At 39.1% G+C, this 18,039-nt stretch overlaps 1 protein-coding gene across 2 annotated transcripts in view; it reads left to right on the forward strand.

Annotated features, from left to right (window-relative positions):
* Nucleotides 1–276: 276 nt before the first annotated feature.
* Nucleotides 277–18,039, forward strand: part of gli1 (GLI family zinc finger 1) — a 54,914-nt gene continuing 37,151 nt past the window's right edge. For both annotated transcript variants that reach the window (XM_041980937.1, XM_041980938.1), the window contains exon 1: nucleotides 277–617. The gene's annotated coding sequence lies outside the window, so the exon portion shown is untranslated. The remainder of the gene's footprint in view (nucleotides 618–18,039) is intronic.

Below are 18,039 nucleotides of genomic sequence, written 5' to 3' on the forward strand. Positions count from 1 at the left end.
AAAGCAAGCGTGCTGTAACGTCTTTTTATAAATGGTTAGATTGTTCTTTCGTCAAGAAAAAAGGAGCCAGAAAACTATCAGGTCAGTTTGATTGCGCTTCTGTGGCGCATTTTAACTTTGAGGGGAAAACTGAAGCAGCGTGCTTCTCTCTCTCTCTCTTTTTTTTTTTTTTTTTTTTTTTAAGAAAAACAAAAAGTGAACTTCCTGTTTCGGGGTGGTCCACAGACTGGAGAAAGGGAGGGAGGGAAGGGGGGTGCGCATTCCCGCATTGGCTCTGCAACCAACTCCAAGGCGCTTTGCGGGACTCCACAGCCGAACATGGGGTTCAGTTTTGTCACCGTCTGCGTGGAGGAACTTTGAAGAAAAGTATGTAAAAGAAGATAAAAGAGAAAAAAAAAGTTGTTGAAGAAGGACAATGCGTCGGTTTCTCTGAAGAATCCAATCATCTTCATCCGAGCGCGCTTGCCAAAAAAGTAGAGGAAAAAAAAAAAAAAAAAACGAGAGACGAGGAGGCTTAGCTGGAAACTTTCACAGTCCTTGGACCCTCTGAGCTCTTCCAAGGACTCTGGGAATCCAGTCAAGGAGTTTCATGCTGAATATTCCAGCGTTAACCTGAGGTAAGAAGCGCCGATTATTCATATTCACGCTTGAAATCACGACCGATTATTAACAGGATGAATTAATTCTTGATTTGAAAAGTGTGTTTTTCGATTACATTATAATTACATGCTTTTTTTTTTAGTGGAAGGATCTTTCTTATTGTGCTAAGTTCCACAACCTGGGGAGATTTTGAGTTTTTTTTTTCTGCCCCCCCAAATTTCAATCCAAATTTAAGCTGCACTGTATCTGTATTAACAAACCAGACTGCTTCAGACACTGTAACTGGTAGCTGTTAAGGATATATGGCCACAGTTTTAGCTTTGTTTGTGTTCAGACATGAGAAATGTAAGTTGCCCTGCATTTTTATGCTCATCCTCAGACCCCTTAAAAGTTCTCCTGTCTGCACGGTTTAAGGTCAGGAGGGTGGGAGGGTAGCAGCTGTTTCTTGTAACCTGAAATACTTGAGGTGCCAATATCTTTTCCAAATGGGAGTTTCTGCCACAACACCCCATGAACAACACCATCACTCAGCATTGCATGAGATTTTAAAGAGCAATATGTTCTTTCTGTTTCAGTGTTTGCTTGTATTTTTAGTCTTTTTGTTTGGCTGAAAAAAATAACACATGCATTGAAGTCTGCTATAATCCATCTCTAATCTTACTTAGATTATGGATTCTAATCTAATTATCTTCATGAGAGTCAACTGTAGCTGCTAATGTGGGAAGATTAGGCCGTTGGTCTTCATGTTAGCGGCCCTGGACTGAAGAGCGTCAACACTGGACTCAATAGGAGAACCAAACACTTATTTATTCCAAAGTGACAATGAGAAGTGCTGAGCACACAAAGTCGCAACCTTCTTTAACAGTATTTGCACACTCTCTCTCTCTCACACACACACATACACAGAGGGAGAATGGGCTTTGTAGACTCCATAAGAGAAAGCCAATTTACAGGATTTACTGAGCAAACCCAAAGTGTCCAAGCTATCAAATTGTTTTTTTTGTGTTTGTAATTTATGCACAGGAATAGAAGCAAGCAGTCAAGTGTTCATGAGCTGATATGAGCTTTGATATTTTGTTAAATTTGATTTCAGTTATATTTTAATGAATGATAACTTCTTTTAAACTTTTTTTTTTTTTTTTTACATATTTTGACAAGTATTTGGACCATTTTAAAAGGTTGAGATGGGGGGTGAGTTTGCAGGAGAAAAGTGCACTTGTCCTTTGGCCACGTGTGAAAAGCTCCACAGGGAAGCTTCCTCACCCTCTCTGGTCTTCATCAAGTGTGTTAAAGCCAAAAGCCTCCTTAATGGGAATGTTCTTAAACAAATAGACCATACAGGAAGCAACTGTCCTCCGACAGCCAGTCACAGGTCAGGACTGATGTGGTGTATCAGAGCCATATCAGAGCAGTGATAAGTTTCTATCAGGCTTAACTATAAATTAATTTAATGGAGTTAGCTACTATGTTCTACCTCTGTCCAGTTAAACACCTTTAATGAACAGAAATATCTCAGTAGATGCTCTTCATTTATTGTCATTGGCATTAATGATGTGGACAGAATTAAATTTATTTCTGTGATTGGCCCCAGGTCATGTGACAGACATTATCAGAAGCAGGCAGCAACAAGTGGTGTGTTTTTGACCAGATTCCATTTTAGTCTGCTCAGCAAGAAACATGTGTCACGTGATGACTACCCCCCCACCCCCCCACAAAAACACACACACACACACACACACACACACACACACACACACACACACACACACACACACACACACACACACACACACACACACACTCCACAATCCACAGACCACCCTCACTGGGATCACAGCCCCTCAATCAGACCCTTTCACACCCTGTGAACCTGAAACAATCAGGGTTTAATAGCAGCTGTCTGTCTGAGCCGACCCTGGCTAAAACCGCCGGGCTGATCAGCGTTGGTTGCAGAAGGAACAGAGCAGACAGTCCTCGGATGGGATGGGATGCTCCAGAGGGTGCTGACTCTCTCCATTTTTCCTCTCATGTTCTTTCTCTTTTTTTCTTCTCATCCTCCACTTTGCTTCTTTACTTCCAGGCACATGGAGATATTGTCTGTCACATCTCTGGTGATAGGCATTTGCAGGTCAATTTGGTTCACCAGATTGAGGTTCTGTTGTTTTCCATCAGTGTGCATTTTAAACCTAAATTTGGTCCTGGTAGTTGTTTTAATTTTTAGGGAGCCCCACTTTTTTCTGTTAGATTAAAAGAATTATATCAAGCAGAAGCCTCACTTATAAAGACCAGAAATCTGTGTGACGGCTCTTGCATGCATTCAGATTACAGCAATAATTTCATGAGGATCTTTATGACATTAATTAAATGCACTAAATAATCCTAAAAGGAGGCAGAGGATTGAGGGGGTCGTTACTAAGTAGTGGGGTGACACCAGAGGGCAAAGGCATTAGACACTTAGAAAGCTTGAATGACATTAGTCAAAGGGCACACACATAATAGAGACGGGAAATGTTGCAGTCATGGGAAATATTCTGAATATCATTGTTCATGGTCACTTGGAGCTTTCCCACCCATTAGAGGGTGTATTAGAGAAATTGCAGCAGAGGAGATTAAATAAATGATCTGCACAGCCAATCGGTTCAAGGCAACAGGAAAATGAGACAGAGGTCAGATGGGTTTAATGTAATTTCTTCAATAGAAATTTCCTTTTTCTTTTGTCTTAAAAAAAACAAACAAACAACATTTTCCATTATTTTTAGACCAGACATTTTCCTGTTGATCAAAGAATATAGTTGACAGATAATAAAATGTAGAAATGAACTGAAAGTGGCAGCAATAAACCAATTTAGGAGCACTCATGTTTCATTTAGTTTTAATCTTGTTGTGGCTCATCAGCTGTTCCCTTATTTAAAAAAAAAAAAAAAAAAGTAAATAAAAATGGTTCCAGTGTGGAAATTTTCCTGTTGTCTACATGATTTAGATGTTTAGTTTCATGGTGCGCAGTGCGCAACAATAAAAGTCACGTTGGCTCTATTTCACTGTGTTTTGTGCAAGCCTGTGCCTGAGGGAGCAGTGTATATGCATGTGATGTAGATTTGCTGCTAACAGTAAAGAGGAGGAGTTGATGGTTTCCCAATCGTCCCTCCCTCTACTTTGAATTAGGGTCGTGGGTTTTCATATATGTATGTGCACGCGTGTGTGTGTAAAGCATGCCTAACTATCGTCTCATGTGGTTGATGTTAGAAATCAAACAAGTGCTAACAGCATCCAGGTGAAATTTTGAGTAACTTTTGCGAGCACAACCCACACTGATGCTCATTTCCCTGTGTTACATCAACTTGATTTACAACGGTGGATTTTAAGTTGTACCTGAATGAGGTGAAGAAAATCTGCTCTTGTCCTTTGAGATTCAGTCGCTTCATTAGGTTGATTTAGCTGCTTTACAGCTGTGTGTTTGAGCATGCAGGTTCGTTCAGATAACATTCTATTAGGTACCAGTATGTGTGAGTGTCTTTGGGTTTGTGTGTGTGTTCAATGTGTGTGTTCTTAGTCGCTGATGACTCAGGTTTGGCTGCCCTGTCGGCAGGCAGAAAGCGAAGAAGAGGCGGTGTTTATTGTTTCACCAGGTTGCCATAGCCACGATGCATTGCGGTGTTGCCATCATCAGTGTAGTTGCAACACATTGTGTGACGTTGGGCTCTTTGACGTTAAACAATTAGAGAAAAAAAACTGTCACATCTCTGTCTCATTTATCTTGTAAGACAGAAATTCAAGAGAGATTTGTTGTTGCTTTGGAATTCCATTACTCTTCCAACTTATATAGGTTTGATCCATAGCTACAGATTCGCATAACTCCATCACAAATAAACTGAAACATTTCACAGCTGCAGTTAATATCTCTGAGTTTCACTAAATGAGAGGCAGAGGGAGACAGAGGGAGAGACAATAAGCCGAGGAGAAAGTACAGAGGCATATTCATGTTGCGTGTGTTTATGATGGGTCTTCTGGACAACAACTCTGTTATCTGAGATGAGATAACATCCTAAGAATCTTGGCTTGCCATATGTTCTTGGGAAACTTGCAGTACCACAATACACACACACACAAACACACACCGCCTCAGTTTCTGCTATTAGATGCTAGAAATAGCTCCATAAAGCAGCAAAAACGGATCATACTGCAATGTGCAACATGTCATATGTTCAAGTATTCTGTAAGATGAAAATGCTGATAGAAATGTGATGTTTAATTCAGCATGTTATTATCTGCTGCTGCACCAGTCAGCAACAGTGACTGCAGATGGGTACTTTTTAAAAAAAAAAAAAGCAAAGCAAAACAAATCAAATATTTTTGTCAATGGAAGTACAACACCTCAGCTCAGTTAGAATGTCTACGAATTGAGTTTGAATAATAAATTACTGGTGGCTGATGTTTAGGCCTGATTTTAATGTTTTTATTGGATCTGATAAAGTATAATTTTTTTAATAAGAAAACTAATAAAATTTTAATAAACATGTAGGTCACATAAAAGCTGAACACTATAGTTGTTTGCTTAAAGGTCCAGTGTGTAGGATGTAGTGAAATCTAATGGCTTAATAATAAGCAATAATCAACCTGTTCCCAAACTATGGTGACTGTAAAAAATATGAAGAAGCTCCACTATCACCGTGTCTGTCAAGAACAGACCAGTTATGCCCCCGTTATGTGTGCCTTCCAGTGTTGTGCAAGTTCATGCTTCTTGTGAACTAGTTCAAAGTTCAGTCCCCACAGGTTAACATGAGTAGTTAGTTTAATTTTTCAGTCTAACAGAAGGTCAGTTTTGTCAAACACCAGTTTTAGCTTATGTCTTCCATAAATATTAAAGCAAAAAAAATGATTAAATAAATAAATATTTTCTCACACTGATGCTTTAACTGCATATGTCTTTTACAATTAGAAGTTGACGAAGCTGATGTTCTGACTAGTTTTTTAAGCGCAGGCGGATATAATTTGCACAGAAATGTTAGATTTCATTTTCAGACAGTATGTAATATTTCTGTAAATTCCATAGGCTGATAAGGCGTCTAACGGGAATGCTGCCCTCTGCAGCTTGTCTGCCCCGGCGTTGCTGTGGAGCATTGCTGGTTTGTTTTCCTAGAGTGCACAATGCATTGTGAATGAGTTCACATTCAAGTCTTTTATTTGCAAATCCTTTTTGTTCAGTTCAACCTTACCAGGAAAATAAGCATGTTCAACAAACATGTTCTTTTATACTCTTTGGTACACAACACTGGTGCCTGCCACCCCATGCCGGGCACTTTTGTTTTCTTTCTCGTGAACATCCCTCAAACTCTTAACTTATCTGAGTTCTAGATCAATTTAATGGCAAAGTTAGACTGAATGTATGATTTTTGGGTTTACTTTTTCTATGTTTGTCAGTTGTATATTATATTGTATTTCTTTTTTACTGAATAGCAAGGGGAGTTAGCTTGTCTGCAATTTCAAATTTTTGCTAACATGGCAGTGAGACTCCTTTTAGTCCATCAACATTGTCTTGCATTTCTGCCACAACATTGTCCTGAATGTTACACACTGGAACTTGAAATTGATCTATTTTGCACTGTGTATGCTGCACCAGAAAAAAGTATAAAATAATTCTTCTGATAATCACAAACAGCATTTCACATAAGCTAAATTGAAAGGGTTGCTAGCACTGTATGTGTCTTCACAAATGTTAGTTTTACCATTTGAAATAACTTGCTGCTGATAATAGAATCAAGATACTGTATTAGTCTGATTTTAAAATGCATGTAAATGGGTTAGTCCAGTTAAATTTGTACACAACTTAATTTCTCAAAGTCAAATTAACACCCAGATAGGGCAGTTTGGAGTGTAATTACTTATGCTTGTGTACATTTAGATGAACGCAAACTGGACGCTCTGCAGGTGTTCCCAGTTCTTGCACTGGGCTTCGACCCAGAAGAAGCCTGTAACAACAGAAAATAACTACAAGGGATAGCAAAAAAAAGTCAAAAGTCAAATCATATTGGTGAGTGAGCTATTAGATATTAATGAATGATGCATAATGGAGAGAAGGCACTGGAACCAACTGAATCAATACCTAGAAAATTGATACAGTGGCAGATACACTGGCTTTTTTGCATTTGCAGTATAGGCAAGCCAGAGCCAACCTCTGTACACATGATGTGTTCATTTCACAGAGGCCTTGTTGCTATGTGCAAATGGCTTTTTAATGAATGGTGAACCAATTATGTGTAGTTACATTTCTGCGGAGGTGAAAAAGTATGCTGCTGTGGCTAACCTACAGCAAAGATCCCATGTAGAAGGGTAAATGAAGCTTTACTGTTTATGCAACATCAGTTTAGAGGAAGGTTTGTGTGTTTTCTTTCAATGAATAGCTCAAACCTCATCAGCATTGTTTCTTTTATATTACAAGTTTATGAGAGCAGAGTACTGTGGTCTTCATTTCAGACCCACAAAGAAAGACAAGAATTCTTTTCTTTCTCAGTTTCCACTTATGTAGAAATATACCTTCCTTCTTCAACTACTCTTCTTCAATGTTCCCCGGCTTTCTCCTGTTGCTCTTTCTTTGCTGGTTAGCTTGGCATGCCTTGTTTTATACCCATTTTTCTGACACTTGTGAGAAGCTGCAGTGACTTGCAGATGCCACTTTAGCCAGATCAGAATCCATAACAGGAAGTCGGTCCACATGTGCAACACAGTGACACGTGCACATGACTTACAACCGCTGCAAGCCAAATGCAGGCCGGACCGTCACTGATACACTGACAGGAATCTGCTCTGGGTCAAAAGTAACTGCACCCTCAGTCAAAAAGCCTCACATTCATGATGACACATCTGACATGACGTGTCAACTGCCAAGCTCTTTGATCAGAGGATTCAGGGAAAACTCTGCACCTTCATTCAGATTTATAAGCCACATCTGCTGATTGTTTTTGTGGCAGAAGCAGGATTCTAAGAAACACATGCATCGAAGTGGAACCCATTTTGGCTAAACAGCACTACTGCTTACTCTTGATGAAAGTGACACAGTGTGCTTGTTTCATCATTTCAGCTTAAATTAAATGAACTTGGTTTCCTCTGTAGCATCAGATATTGTTTATAGATATATTCCCTGTGGCCCACTGCCATAAAACATAAATGCAAACTAGGAGTTTCCTTTGTGTCCAAGTTGTGTCTGAGAAAATATCCTTTCAGGAAGTAACAAACTACTGCAAGGTGAAGTTTTGTGAGATGTAATTAACTTTATTTCAACAAATCTTTGCTGTGGGATCCTTTACAGTAGACAAGGTCAGTCGTTTATCGACATGTTGTTGTAATACAGAAAGATATGGGTCCTTTATGTTTTTTTGCAAACTTAATTAAGCCTTTAAAAAAAATAATATTGTTGGCCGATGTTGAGAAAGAATTTTCCATTTTCATTAACAGTGGAATTTGTTGGAAAGGAAAGAAGGGCAAAATAGAATACAGGGTTAAAGAGTGAATCATTTCATAGTGAACGTGGAGAAGTTAGAGGGAGAGAGGGAGAGAAATGCAGATTGTTTTAAATCCGCAGCGAGTCAGCCTCTCAAATTTATGCCCATGGGCTGCTTCTTGGGTGGGCTGCACAGAGGGCGGTGTGCTAGCTGGAGCTGGGGAAAGTTGCCGACACCAGACTGCTTGCCTTGCTCTGAAGCTTTTCCTGCTGGAACACATTCACAACTCAACCGTCCTGACTGGCTATCTGACCGCCTGGCCCTGCCCTAACTGACTGAACTCCAGTGGCTGGCTTTTCTTATTGAGCAACCATAGTTTTTCTGTGCACTTCGTGGCACTTCTTTCATGTTTAGAACACTGGAGCGTTCACGTGAAAGCAAAAAGGTTTTCATCAGTGACTAATGACCTGACATTTTGCAGTTAGTGTTTTCTTGTTTTTTTTTTGTTTGTTTTTTTTAAGTACTTAATAACTTCAGTGTGAAGACTAATGTTTTTTTCTGAAAAGTAGCTTTTATTTAAAAAAAACAAAGCAAAAAAAAACACTTTATTCACAGCCCAAGGACTTGGATCAGATAAAATGTAATTCTGCATGCTCTGTATTTCGTGCCAGCAAAGACTGTTTTGCCCTGCATGACAAAGATCCAGGCCCACATCTAGCCTACAGAATGATTCACTGATGTTTAGGGTGAGGGCGGGTAACTCACTCAACAACCAGCTGTCACATCTGTCACTCAAAACTGGATGTGGCTCACAGTTAAACTATACATGCTGTGCATTAAAATGTGAAAATCTACCAAACAATACCCATCAATTTGAGTTCTTCCTCACGCTGTGTCCTACTTTTACACTAGAGGCCTATTTAGTGCTCCAACATCTGAAAGCAGAGAGGTTTTCCCTTCAGTAACATACAGCGATGACAACAGCAGCATGTAAATCATCTTTGAGCAGAGCAATAATCTGAACTCCAACACAGGGATTGGTTCATCAAGATAATGTGCTGGCATGCATGTTCGTGATGCTTCATAATGCATGCAATATACTCCAAAACTAAGAAAGACAGGAAAGAGATAGACATCAGAGAAGTGGTGTGATTTATCTTCCACCTGGAAATGCTGACAAGATTTAAATCGTAAAAAATTGTATCTAAAAAAACAAAACAAAAAAAGTGCATTTAAAGTTCAAACATAAATATGACGCAGTTTAAGACAGCAGAAGTTCTCCTGCTCTGGTGTCTTGCTTCATTCCAGCCTGTATGTCTGGCTGCTCTGCAAGCTAATTCCCTCTGAAGGTATTATGGTTATTGGAAGGCTTGTAAACCATCAAGTCTTCATTTACAAGAGAAAGAAAAGAGGGTCTGGGTGGCTGAGCTGGGGCGAGCTAGGTCTTGGTACTCATGGTGACCCCACTGCAAGTGATGGGGACAACGGGACAATTTCTTCACCGACAGGCCAGCGTCACATCTGGACCTGTTTGCAGCAAACTGCAGACCACTCCTCAATTATGTAATTGCACCCATTAATTACACGAGAAGGGCCCTCATTTCCTGGCAGCCAATAACTAACAAAAAGAGAGCCAGTAAAGATGAACTTTAAGAAACACATTATTAGAGTGAGTGTGGTGAAACATGAAACATGGCCTCCCATGTGTGAGCAGCCCAAGGTTAAAAAGCCACTTACTGTATTTATGCTGAGTAGAGGAGTGTGTGTGAGCTTGAGTAAATCTACATTATATGTTTGTGTGAAACTGAAGTAATGCAGCACCACAGTTAGTTTAACTGTGTTTTTTATGGTATAATCTATACTATAATTTGTTATTTCTTCAGCATCTTTAGATTCTGTTTCTGGCCCTACAGGCCATTTCTCCCACAGAAATTTTGAAGAAATTGCTTATGTTGTGACTGGATGAATGCAATGTGCTGGCTTTTACACTATTGTGCTGCCTCTAAAGAAAGTTCACATAATGATATTTTTTGACAAGAACAAAAAAGCACATTTAAGATAATAGTGGCAAAAAATGTCTTGTAGTCTTTCTTAAACAAATAATGAATCTGTCATCAAGGTAAATCGATCTAATCATCAAACAGTAAAATGATCATTGCAGATCTGAAGCCGAGGATGCAGAAAAGTGCTGGTCCTGCAGTTTCCATGCTGTGAACTGACCTGCTGCTGCACTCAGCATGAAACAAATGTTAGAATGACAATGCGGCTGTCGCAGCTGTTATTTTTTCAGGTCTGTGCTATTTTCCACTCCTCCTCCTGTACCCTCTTTCAGCTGATGCTGTTCTTGCCTCTTAATCACTGGCTTTTCACTTTTTTTATTCTAGCGGGTGCAGAGTGGGGTTGAGCTCACACAGTAATGCACCTGCTAGCAGAAGTTTAAAGAGAGTAAAAAACAACGGAAGAGCAACTGGTGGGGGACAGATGCAGTCTTTCTGTGAGTGACGGGGAAAGACAGACTGAATCCTGGGTGGAGTGAAAGGAAGAGGCCGTGAGATGGAGTTTCTTAGTCTCTGGGCTGCAGGGTGGATCCCAGTGCCATGCTGGGCATTTATGCCCAAGCTTATGGGACCAGACTCAGCTGAATACATGGAGAGTCAACAGGAATCCACACTTGCTTTTCATTTTGCTTTGCACCACTTTGTGTTTGCATTATGACCTATGCAGAATAGTTTCCGTCTTTTCAGCCAGAGCATGCTGGGATAGGCCTCCTTCTTCAGACCTCAACAAAGTGTACTACAGGGATGGGAAATGTTGCCAGATGTATGATACTAGGATTATTGTGTTATGGGGCTGCATTTACTGCAGAAGCAGGATGCAGAACATAGGAGAGGGGTGCACAAGCTCAGTGCCAGCTACAAGGTGATTGAAAAGCTATCCGGGAAGTAACTACTTTTTCTAGCTACAGACTTGGATGCAGGATGGATTTGTCAAACTGTCAAAAGAAAGCCCTGGAAAGCTCTTTTGTTAGGGAGCAGAAGAGTCACAAGGGTTTGGAACAGTCTCATTTCTAGTTTCTACACTCATCCAGTAGCTGCACTTGTACAGCATCTGCTTCGAGGTTTGCTTCCAAAATTTTCCTTTTGGGAAGAGTTTCACAAAAGAAACTCAAAAATGAGAACCAACTTTAGTCCGCCGTTTGTGTCCGTTGTTTCTTTGAGTTAGCTGATTTGTTCAGATCTGTGTGGATGTGTTGTCCCAGAGCAGTGGACCTAAGCTGAACCACATGAAGCTGATGGACATGAAGCGGCTGCTCTGAGCTGGGCGTTTACAAGTTTGGAAGAAGAGCGCAGCTCCCACCACGTCCTGCGTGAAAGCCCATTCAGGCTTACCGAAACCAAATCTCTAAAGTGCACTTAAATTATTCTGACCAAAATAATACAATAATGAGCTTCTCAAAGCCAATCTAACAAGCATACATAATTTAGTAAAGGGGCCAAACAGCTCCAAAGCCCCATCTTTTTACATCTGCTTGTATAAAACTGCTTTCCAGGATCATAATTACTGCATCATTTGACAAAAACAACATACAAGTGACTTAAAGAAGACATCTGTGCAGTAAATTTGCCTATAATTACATGTACAATAATCTCCAGCAGATAGTTAGTATTTACAGGATATCTTCAAGCTTTTTTCACAAGGTTCACACCATCATGCCATCGGAGAATAACTCAGTTACCCTTTAAGCGTATGTACTGCGAATGGTGGTTCAGTTAACTGTGCAGGTTGAACATCGAACTGTGACTTAACTCAGCTGTGCATGTACAGGACACAAACTGGAATGTTAAACTTTTATATTGTCTGTGAACAAATCTTTTGCCACAATAAACTTTTTTGATGTTTCTCGAATTATTTTTGTGCCGTACAGGCTGGTCTCATCTGTTTGAACCTAAAAAAACAGAGGCTCAAACTCACAGGCATCTAGGAGAAAGAAGCTCAAGTAAAAAAAGGGAAAGAAGCCAAAAATACTGCATAACCTCCTGATCTGCTTCTTGACAGTTTTATGATGATCTTTGTAGTTTGTTGTAGTCAAGGAGTGAAAGTTGAGAGCACAGTTACACATGCTGCTAGAGATCAATCATGACATCCTCATGTTTGTGTCAGAGTTCATGTTGAATAGTAAGAACTTTTGAATCTCAGTGGTTTATGGCCGTTTTGTGGCATCTCTGTGGTCCTTTTGACTTATATATTGGCTTTTCTTATAATTGTTTGAACTCTTTAATAAAAAATATTTCTCCTAAACCCTTCCAATTCAGTTCTTCTAATCCGATGACTATTCCGATTATTCTAATCTAAAACCTTTTCCAACTGCTGATTGATTCTCCGGCAGTTAAACCTCATGTTCGCCATTTTCCTTATGTAGTTTCCATTTAGGACCGTTCAGACAGTTGTTCAGCGAGGGTGCATTTATCGGCTCTTATTTGCTGGCACTGGTACATTAGAAGTCCTGAATTGCTGAAAGACTGAGATATACATGCTGTCTTTTAATTCTCAGTGATGTGAGAGCAACACTTTATTTTGGAAATGAATGACAGTCTGTTACACTGTGGAGAACAATCACTGGATGTTTAAAGTTTCAAACTCTGAAACCCACAGGATCGCACTCAAAGGCGTTATTTATTCCTTCTTGTCTTCTCGTGCAGCTGTGGAGCAAAAATCTGGTGAACATTTGTGCGTGTCAGTGTGTCTGTGTGAATATTAAGTGCTGTGCACACATGTTTTGACGTACAGTGGGCGAAGGGTTCCAGATGTGTTGTGCAAGTTGTTGGTGATTATCTAAACCTTTTGGTCACATGATCATGTGAAACTGTCATAATCACTGATTTTTACTTAGATTTTGATTTAATTCTTTAAACTAGCAACAATTTACACTTCCTACTGTCGTAAAAACTGCAGGATGATTGCTGTGTTTAGTTGTGTTGCCCTTCTGGACCTTGCTGTTGATCAGCTTCTCTTTCAGATTCTAAAGACACATTTTTTTTCCCAAATCCATAACTTATACGTTGTATCTCAGTCATACTTGTCATCTCCTGAGGCTGGGTTGTACGCTATTTACTGCTTCTTCTTCTCCTGTTCCTTCATCTTAAATGGCGGTAGGCAACAGAGTTAGGGTGTAATATCATCCTACTTTCTCAGTCTCTTCTGGGTGGTAAGATTATTTACTATATTGCCATGCTTAAAGAGAATGTAAAGTTTAGGTACTTGCTGTACGTCCAGTCCCACCCAAACATACAACATTTTGTGACATGTTTTCTTATTTTCTATTAACACTATCAGTATTTACATTTTTTTAATGATTCAATTATCGTAGATACCAGGTATATTGACACACCCCTACCACAGAGAGATGTGGCACTGAGGTTTTGGAGTAAAACAGAGTAATATGACTGATGTTGTTGCCCAAGGAGCTCTGTGTTGTAAGTGGAATATGTTATTTATTTTAATGGTTTTCAATATTATGTTGCATATTGTGCCACTTTGTTCAACTTTCTTGTTTTTATAAATAAAGTTGCAGTTGCAGTGGGATGCTTTTCTCTGCCTCGTGCATTTGTTATTGCATTAATAACTGAAATATCTTTTAACTAAAAGTAAGTTAAACAGTACCAACAATCAGCATTGCAGTGTTAAAATTCCAGTCTCGTCTTCCTCTCCCCCTCATGTTGTGTATCCCAGCTCACACTCCAGCTTCCTCTGGGACAGAGCGGGGCCTGGAGCAGAAGGATGTCTCTTTCCAAGCAACAAGCCCCGTCACACATGCTTCAGCTTGTCAGGATAAGTTTGTGCGAGGCCTGTGGGATGTCAGTGTGTGAACCTCTACCTCTGTGTGTCTGTGGCCTCCTCTTTGTGTAAGTGTGTGTGCGTTTAGATGTTAAGAGATATGGGTGTTCTTTCTCTGTGGGTGGAGGTGACTGTCTAGGACATGATGAAAATTTCAATTAGTTGGAGTTCACTGCAGTCCATGTTCATCTCAGGTTTCCTAAACACACTTTGGCTTTGTGAGCTTTAATTGTGATCCAGCAGGGGAAAAGTCACTGAAATTTAAAAGGCTCTGTAAAACATTTACTGTCTCTAGTTGCAATGGAAAATAAACAGAATGTAAACATGATACGTGTCTAAGTGATCCCACCAATGCAGATAAAGGCAGGAAATGATGGCAAATGGATGCAAAATCTCCTCTCATGAAAGAATAACACAAATTCTACTGAAGATGCAGTATATTTATTTACTGGGGACAAATTACTTTTCTTAATAGTTTCACGAGTCTTACTGGCCTTACTCCTGCCTAGAAAATCTTCTTTTACACTATCACATCCTTCAGGTGAGAAGAGATCTTTTAATCATATCCTATTATATGGATACAGATAATTTAAATGTCTTTTCTCCCTGAAATAGGAAGTTAATGCCGTTGTACGTTCTATTCATGTTTACTTATTTATTCTCTTTTAATTATTTCACTAACTAGAATATTTGTTTAATTTTATTTATGTGTCTATTTTTATTGTGGTCTACAATCCCTTTTGGTACCTTTGTAATTGAACAATTTTGAAGCATTTTCTTTTATTTTATTTTATTTTGCATTAACAAAATTAAATAAATTAGCACCCGAAATCTTTAGATTATATAAATAGTGATCTTCCTTTTTCCTCAGCACGGTAGCCTTCTTAAAAATAAGTTGCTTCATTTGCAGTTGTCTTCAAATACATTTCATGCTCTCTCTTTTAATTTGGAAGCGTAATCTTTGGCTTATATTAAAAAGAAACTGTGATGTTCTTTAATTTCACTCAGTCGGGGTTTGGGCATGTTACTGTGGTTCCACATCATGCCAGATCTCTGGCATCTTGTTGGGAGATGATCTGTGGTGTAAAAACATCAAGTAAGCAAGTAGAACTGTGTGTCAAGATGACCCTGTTCACACACAATGATGTAATAAACCTCGGCATGTATTCCCCTGCTGGTTGGCCATCAAAGCAGATTGGTGTTGTATGGTTCAGCACCAAGTAGAGGGCTTTTCATGTCTGTTGTCATCTTTGTGCACACACACATTTTTTTCTGCTCTGTAAGTTGTTGAAAATGAAGGCATGAACATTAAAAAAAATACAGTTACACAAATTGCTGAACCACCAGGTGTAAAAGTAACCTTTTGTTTTAGTTGTGTACTTTTGCTCTTGTATAAAATACTGCAGAACAATGAGGACTATATGCACCAAAGTAAAGCAGATTCTGTAGTGATAATGGAAACCAAAACCAACCAGGCTGTGTTGAAAGTAGGGCTCTTGTCAAACTTGTGATATGTAACATTGCTGGTTTTCATCTGTTTGTAAAGGCGTTGCCTTCTTTCTTTCGGACACATGTTTCTGTCATGTCAGTGTTCTTCACCGCCTCATTCAGGCATGAATGATTTCAGCTGCCATTTTTTTCCTGACCACATATGTTACATGCAAAGATCTGTTTCAGCAGACTAGGAACAGGACTAGGACTAGGACAGTCTGTACATCGTTTGCCTTGATGCTAATTTAGGAGACTTGCTATGTGAGAAAACATTTCAGTATTTTGACATTTGACCTGAGTAATTGTTGTTTAGACTAATATGTAAAATAAAAAATCTGACATGTTGATTTAAATACATGAGATGTAAAATGACCAATGTAAAAACATGCATATCTGTAAGGGGTTTGGCTAAACAGGGAATTTAAATGATTCATATATCAACAAATTTGTCAGCCTTTTGTATGCATGTTTGAATAGGAGCACAAAAGTCCATATAATGATTATTGAGGAATAGTTTATTGCGTAACTTGTGTTTGACACCGTCCCTTTTAATACACAGCCAGAACCAGGGATGGCATGGAATGGGCTTACAGAATCTAACTCATGATGCAATTATTCCAACATTTACTTTGGCTTTTAGTTAATTGAAGATGATATGAACCCGGCTAGTAATGAGTTTTAAAAAAATAATGTTGTTTCAAACCTGTTATGTCAGCATGTGATTTTAGTCATAATTTAGTACTAAGATGGCATCCATAAAAGGCTCAGTCTTTGATGGCAAAGATGGGCAGAGGAACTTAAATTTGCCAACTAATCTGTGAGAAAATTATTATATAATGTCAGCTGTTTGGATGAATTTCAGCATGTAAAAGAAAAAAAAAGCAGAAGTTAGCCAAAAAAAAAGAAAAGAGACATCTTATGTTGACTTCGTCCAGCAGTGGTGTTGTCTTCTCTGAGCATTGGAGGCAGCTAAGATGGACACACCATGGAAACATTTATAGTTGTTAAACCAATCAGTATTTTTTTGAAGAAATGAAGGGCATGTGCACTGGATCAAAGATGAAAAGAACCATCCAGGCTGGTGACAGTGATGGCTACAGGTTCCGGCCAAGCCTGCCTGCAGTGACCTGTCCTCTACAGAAAGAGAAGCGTGTAAAGAATTTTGATTTAAGCATGTGTTGCAGGTCTCAAATGCAAAGATGTATGTGCATTCCAAAACTAATTGATGAAAAAAAACAGCTTAGGTTCATCCTGCTTGCAACTTGATAAAAGTCAAAATAAACATAAGAACTGATACTTTTCATTTTCCATATTCTGTTTATTTTATAATATAAGAAGTTGCCATGAGAACCTATAGAGTTGTTTCCTGATAGAAAACTCCAATTTTTATAAAGAGATTCAGGTCTGCCAAAGAAATTTCTTTTGTTTTTAGCAGTTTATGAATCAGAGATAGAAAGACTAAAGGTATCTTTCCAGTATCTACATTCACACTTATCACATGCTGCATTTATGTATTTTCGTAGCAGAAGTTAAAATACAACCACAGGTCAACAAGGGAGTTGTTTGAAACTCAGCAGTCGGGTTTAAAAGTTTAGAGGACGCAAAATTAACAAGTAAAATAAAAGATGACGTTTCTTTATTCTCCTCCTCTCTCAGCAAACACACTGAAGAGCAAACGTTTTTAACTTGGAGTGTTAGTACCAGAGCTCTTCTGCTAACTGACCCAGGGCGCTGAAGAGCTGCACATAACAGGCGCCCACATTTGGCTTTTGTGTGCAGGAGGGTCTTTACATAACCCACATAACCAAGCACATTGTCTAGCAACCAGCCGTCTACTGAAGGGCCTTGTAAATGGAGGAGGGGGTCTGCTTGAGTGGAGGCCAGTAGCCGAGTTGAGAGGCTAGCTGAGCTAAGCTAGGTCATGACTAAAGGCGAGTCTATGAGCCTGAGAACTCCCCAAGGCCACTGATGCAATGAGCTCCCACAGAAACAAAAATAGCTTGTTAAAATCTATTCTTGCAGGGTTAGTTTTTTAATTTTCTTTTTCTTTTTTAATATTCGTGTCATGCACAAATTAAGTTTGTTTGCACACACACACACACAAACAAAAAATTCTGAAGGTCTGTAAATTTCTTGATGTTAAAAAATAAATGAAGCAAAATCCCACATTTTTGCCAATGTAAATCTTTCTTAGTTACCAAATGCTCCTCACTATGCTCCCTACCGCATTACTTCACAAAGTCTGGCCTTCTTTACGCTGTTTCCAGTCTTTGGCTCAGAGCCAGAATTCCCTTGGAGCTGCCCAGGATGTTGAGGTATATTTTTCCTCCCCTCTCCTGATGATTAGTTTTTTCAAGATGTTTTCTTTTTGCATAAGAGAAATATTTTCATGTCTTTTCATTGCGCTGACCAAATCACACCCAAAAGCCAGAGTAGTTGCCTGCAGTCAGTTTTTGAATATTTTAGTGGCAATAAGCAAAACTATAGTAGGCACAAGTGGTTACTGTCATAACATTACATAGAAATTTTACTTTAATTCTTCAAACTATTAAAAGTTGTTATGCAAAACCGCCTTACAACTGGCAAAGCATCCTTATTTTGCTTAACTGTCTAAAGTAGCTGCAGCCGTCATTTCAGTGGCAGCACAACAGGCACTCGCTGGTTTCTGTGATTTAGA

This window comes from Melanotaenia boesemani, chromosome 3, assembly GCF_017639745.1.
Source record: "Melanotaenia boesemani isolate fMelBoe1 chromosome 3, fMelBoe1.pri, whole genome shotgun sequence".
In the NCBI taxonomy this organism is placed as follows: Eukaryota; Metazoa; Chordata; class Actinopteri; order Atheriniformes; family Melanotaeniidae; genus Melanotaenia; species Melanotaenia boesemani.